The sequence below is a fragment of the Populus alba genome, chromosome 9, assembly GCF_005239225.2.
Source record: "Populus alba chromosome 9, ASM523922v2, whole genome shotgun sequence".
Classification (NCBI taxonomy): domain Eukaryota; kingdom Viridiplantae; phylum Streptophyta; class Magnoliopsida; order Malpighiales; family Salicaceae; genus Populus; species Populus alba.
In genome coordinates this window covers 12,501,676-12,507,675 of record NC_133292.1, presented here as the reverse complement: position 1 = coordinate 12,507,675, position 6,000 = coordinate 12,501,676, and the positions used below count along the sequence as shown (strand labels likewise).

The 6,000-nt window shown below is 34.1% G+C and overlaps 1 long non-coding RNA gene across 2 annotated transcripts; it reads right to left on the bottom strand.

Moving 5' to 3' along the window:
- Positions 1 to 208: 208 nt before the first annotated feature.
- On the bottom strand, positions 209 to 4,054 carry LOC140955939 (uncharacterized). 2 transcript variants are annotated; one of them, XR_012170719.1, is made up of 3 exons: positions 3,889 to 4,054; positions 1,236 to 3,630; positions 209 to 566 (listed from the first exon to the last, which is right to left on the bottom strand). It is a non-coding gene; the product is annotated as an uncharacterized lncRNA (long non-coding RNA). The 2 variants fall into 2 exon arrangements; XR_012170720.1 differs by lacking the exon at positions 209 to 566 and having other exon boundaries at positions 1,417 to 2,165; positions 2,720 to 3,630; positions 3,889 to 4,051.
- Positions 4,055 to 6,000: the final 1,946 nt, after the last annotated feature.

The window sequence follows — 6,000 nt, the reverse complement described above, 5'->3', positions numbered from 1 at the left end:
AGCAATGGCTCGATTTTTTATTCGGGTCTGAATTCCTAGGCCTCCTGGATCTGGACTTGAATATTTATGTAACACTTGAGGCTCGAGGGAGGCTAGATGAGCTGCTCTCTTTTAGAGGCCTTCGTGGGCTTTTGTGCCATCAGCTCCAAGGCTTTCGAGAGAAATACACGCATCGTATCTCTCTCAATTTACATGCAACTCCAATCCCCTTATAGATAATCTCTTTCAATTACCTCACTGAAAATAACGTTTCGGGTGGTACAATTATTATTTATATATATAAACTTATTTTCAAAGCCAATTCTCTGCAAAGGTAAAAACCATGAAAATATAACTAATATAAACTTTAATCAATAAAAAAAATAAAAGAAAAAAGCCCTTTCAAGCAGCCTGGGATACCCGACAGAGGACATGAATGCCTTGCCATTAATTTGGATCCCTCTGTGCTAGAGGACATTCCAGAGGGTTGCTCTCAATCTACCAAATATACTCCTCGACAGATGGCCCTCTTGGAGAGATAATTGACCTGTTTTCCTCATCAAGATAGACAATTGCTTGCAGTCTTTCTGTAAAATCAAGAAAGGAGAAGATGTACCCATGACTTTTAATCTAAAACAGAGCTGTAGGTTCATAAATCAGGTCGATTTAATTGAAAAAAAGGTTCATATCTTGTTTTTGATCTTGCAGAAAACTTTAATAACGATTGAAAATCTTAAAAGATCCATTTCTGTGTAAACTTTTTTCAACAAGGTGTTTGTTGTATGTTGACCTCAATATCTAAAGAACCTACACTTTCAGCAACTCTTTTTTCTGACCTCAAGGAGTTTCTTGGTATTTATTTGCATGTCTTTACATTTTTTAATTCGGTTTAAAATGAAACTCAGTTCAAGTCATCAAGCTGGGTTTTGTAACCAAGTTCATGTGCACATATAATCAAACAATGGACTAATCTTGTATTAGCCAGAAAAAATTCAAATAAATACTTCAAATCTTGACACAAACGAAAGAATGTAGAGGGATTTGTTGAAACCTTGTTGGCAACTGCAAAACCAGTTAGTTTACAAGTCAAAAACACCAGCTGATCTTAAGCCAACTCAACCTTAGTATCTTACCTTAACCTTAACATGTAAGGATGTAATGCAACCAGTCATTACCTAAAGTAAATCTGTCCTTTTCTTGATAGTTATTGATTACTTCCAATTTGACAAATAATATAGTAACATTACACCACTCACCTACTCCTTCCTGTTCTTTGTCTGATCTGCTATGCTCTCACTCCCTCCAAGCTTCACTCACCAGCTTTAGACTTGAATAACATTTGTTAGGCCCAAAGCTGGGCGAATGCTTTGCATGTCTCATTCAAACTGCATACAAAATTAACTTGAATAACATTTATAACTTTGCACGCCTAATCCATACCGAGTACAAATTTAATTTGAATTATATGCATTGCAGAGTCTGATTAGCTATGAAACCCCCTTTTATACAGAATTATCCAAGGAAATGGGGTAGATGGGCTGCTGAAATAGAAATTCTACTCTGTTTCTTTTCTGACTTTTCCCACTGCTGTGCAAGAAACGTTCCTTTTAAAGGATTTACAAATTAACTTTGTGTCTTGTGTAGAATCAGAGCCAATGAAACTTCGGTCTTTATCTCTTGATGATCGGCTAAGGACTGCTGTTAATGTCGCCTGGTGTCTAAACTACCTCCACAATGAAAGAGCAATTCCCCATGGAAATCTCAAACCCACAAATATTTTATTAGAACCTCCAAACATGAATCCACTGCTCACTGACTACAGTCTCCATCGAATATTGACATCGGCTAGCACAGCAGAACAAGTTCTGAATGCAGGTGCTCTTGGCTATCGGCCACCAGCTGAATTTGCTAGTTCAACTAAACCCTGCCCGTCATTGAGCAGTGATGTTTATGCATTCGGGGTTATCTTGTTAGAGCTCCTAACTGGAAAAAGTTCACCGGAGATAGTTTCTGCAGACCCAAGAGTGGTTGATCTGACCGACTGGGAGAGGCTATTGTCTGAAGAAAACCGTTCTAGTGAGTGCTTCGATAAGCTGCTTATGGATACCACTAATGTCAGGCTCCCAGGGTTCTTGATGAAATGCTCCAGGTGGCTCTTAGATGTATCCTACCAGCATCTGAAAGGCCTGACATGAAAATAGTATTTGAAGATCTTTCAACAATAGCATTATGAAAGACACCTCAAAGCAAACAGAAGTTCTAACCATTGTTCTTGCGACTAACCCAGTTTATTAGTTCTACTGTTCTTTCTTTTTATGAAGGGATACTACTTCTAATTTTTTTTGTTCATGGTTAATTAATGTTCGTAAGCTGCTGTTGATCCTGTGAATAATGGCTTTTGATAGGTGGTTTACGAGTATTTTTTTATTCTGAGGAAATTAGGGAAATAAAATTTTCTCAGATAAGTGGATTAAGCCATTCTTTGTTAACCCTAGCTTGTAATGTATACTCTTGACAATGTTCATTTCTAGATGCAAAAACGTTCTGTTGCAGCAAGTTGTTTAATTATTGAACCTTTTACTTCTTTTTCACATTGTAAGAGTGGAAGAGCTAACTATCCCTCTAGCAAAATGAAAATTGTTGAATGATGCCATGGCATTCTCCTAATTCTTTTCTTTTTAAGTATACTTCGTAACCACAAATTTGCAAGTTAGTTTATCTTAGGTTTTCATGCAAATACCAGGTAGCATGCTAGCTTAAGTTCCTCATGTTTTCAAAAGAGATGAACCATGGGAACACTATGTGCAGTGTAGAATCCCTCTGAAATCCTTCCATCCTTCAGGTCCTGATTAGCAAGGTGGCCTTCCCAGTTTACAACCGCTAGAGCTTAAGCTACCTTAAGATCTGTCATCCTCGAGCTCAGTTCCAGGAGAACAGACCAAGGATCAACTAATTTCTTCAACTCTGCACTTCAGCGACATTACTTCTCCGGCTTCGTAATTGCAAAAATTAAAACCCATTCAGGGGAGATAAGCTCAACAGAATATGGCTGAGATAAAATCTGTAGAATTTTCAGAGCATGGTTCACTAAACCATGAAAGTTCAGAAATTGTACAGAAGGCTGTTAGTTATGCTAAGCCACTTCTAACTTTTTCTTTAAGCATCTCTTATAATTATCATAAGCAGAAGCCTTCCTTCCATGGCAAGTGGAAGCTCGGGTTCAAGATTCTTACAGTCACGAGGACACGAGACCTGGACAACAGAAGGTCTCAGATTTTCAATTATAGAACAAGTTGATTGGAGACTGCTTTACTCATAACCAATCCATTAAGCAACAAATGAACAAAACTTGTTCACCTGGATTCTCAGAGGAAACACAGCAGGCATGCCATAAAATAGTATTCAATACTATGCCACCAAACTGAATGAAGAACACGGAATATAGAGCAAGCACCAAGATCAGCTTCCTTGTATGGTTGGGAAATTATTGAGAAAGTAAAGATCCTCGTATCCAGATAGATTGCTACCATGGATTTGAGCTGTGATGTTTCATCTGTTCCAGCCCACAAGAGTTTCTGAAGCCCGGGTATGCACTTCTCAAAGGGGGCCGTTGGCATATGGAACCCAATTAGGGGAAGCATACTAAATGTCCTGGCAACGCAAAAATGAATTAAGATGATAAAATGGAGAAAAAAATAAATGTAAAGGATAAAATACTAGAAATTAAAAAAATAAGGATTAGATTGGATACATAAATTAAATCAAATTAAATTTGAAGGGATGATATTGAAAAAATAAAAACTTTAGGAGGCATTGAAATCAAAACAAATTAAAAAACATGAATATTAAACCCAAAACAAATACAAAATGGAAGACATAATTTAAATTTAAAAGGCTTAGCATGAATACCAAGATCCAAGAGGAAGAAAAGAGAGGTAGGATAAAAAAAACTCATAGTTGTTGAACAACCGCTTGCCTTGCCAAACATGCCATCTAAATAGTTGTGCAACAACCTTGTGCTCTGGATAAGACGGTGATTGAGTTTTATTAGCCATCAAAAATATCCTTATATGTCTCAAGAAATAACGTGTGAGACTCTGATGAAAGACAAAAATAGCTTTAATATTGATATTTTTATAATTTATTAATATTTTAATAAGTCTTCCAAGACCATGACATGATATTATTACCAAAAAACAACGAGACAGACAAAAATATTATCTAAAATCATTCTTAAAATTTAAAAGGTTAAAGGTTAAATGTGTAATCTTACTATGTAGAAAAAAATATCAAGATAAATAAACTCCTCTCTGCAAGGTTATTTTTATTTCTAGCAATCAAGGGTATAAGCGTTATTTCACTTTGTTAATAAAAAAAGGACAAAGACTCCCTAATGAAAGACTTTTTTTTAAAAAAAAATTCAAGGACAAAAGAGTATTTTTATCGTGCATTTTAAAAGTTGAACAATAAAATTATCCTTGATTAATCTACAATGATATTTGTACCTCCTGAAAAAGATGATTTTACCTTTAATACCAAGATACTTGTTAACAGCAATGAAAAGTAAAATAATCATTACACTATTTGAATCCACAATTATTCTTCTCATGTGATATATGAAAAGACCAGGTCATTTTAGTTTTTATTCCTCGTAAAGTTCAGAAATTTAACAACCTTTTTAAGATGTGGTTATAACAAGTGTTGTATTTTTTTTTTTTTTTAAAAAAAATCATATTTTCAAGCCAAACATATTTAAAATCTTGCTTGAACAATAAGTATCTTTGATGATTCATCAATTTTAAATTTAATTAGAAAATATTATATTTTTATTAAAATAATAATTTTATTTATTTAAAATATCTAAGATAAAATCATGATTAAAAAAAAGATTAAAAAAATTTCCTAGCCAATCCATGAACTGCCCGAAGTGGTGTTTATAACAATTATATAGAATGACAAGGGATGCAAGAATGAAGCACACACAAGTGGGAGGTACCTCTTTTCATCGTTCCATGTGTTTAGTCATCAGCATCCCATGTGTAAACGTCTCTTTTTACTTAGATTCCTCGGCACTGTCCCACAAGTCCACAAAGCATCCAAATAGCCCGACGACTTTCCCGGCTGGCAGACCAAGGGTGTGCTTCGCAGGTTTGCTTCCTTTTTGTTAAACCTCGATTCTTTTTTAGTTATTTTAATATATTGATGTAAAGAATAATTTTAAAAAAATAAAAAAAATATTATTTTATATATATTTAAATAAAAAATACTTTAAAAGGAACTATTATCATATACACCTCAAGAATATCAAGGAAGAGAAACTCTAGACGACACCGTTGGAATTTGTAAGAAGTTCGTATTTTTCTTCTTCTTTCTTTCTATACTCTTAAACAACTCCCTTAGTCAAATTATTTAATTATAATCGAAATCACGACGTTAGAACGTACGAATGCTTTCAGGATCGCATCAAATTGGATGGCAATCTCACGTTCTCTGTCCTGTTCTTTGTTTTTTTTTTTTTTTTTAAATGACAGATACTGTTTTTCCTGGGAATTGATATTGGATGGCCATGTAAAAAGCTCAGTTGATTGTGTAATCTCTCTCTCTCTCTCTCTCTCTCTCAAAGATAAGAACAAAATATTCCACTAAAAAAAAGGGTCCTGATTGACGTGGGCCAGCTTAAATTATCTACGACAGCATCCGTCAATTTATTACACCATGATGTCATTTTTTTTTTCAAAATGATTTGATGTTAATTTAATCTATAATATAAATTTAAAGTTAAAAATTTTATTTTTTTATTGAATCGAGATTTTCACTTGATTTTATACAAGTTTTTAATTTAAATTCAAAAAAAACAATTAAATTAATTTACAAGAATCACATGAAACATAGTCTAAATCTACAAATCAAGAACACCTATAATTTTTTTTTTTGATAATCTGGAATATTTGAGTCAACTTACGCGTATCATGACTAATCCCCGGACCTACTAAATATCCTGCAAACCCAATAAATAAGTAA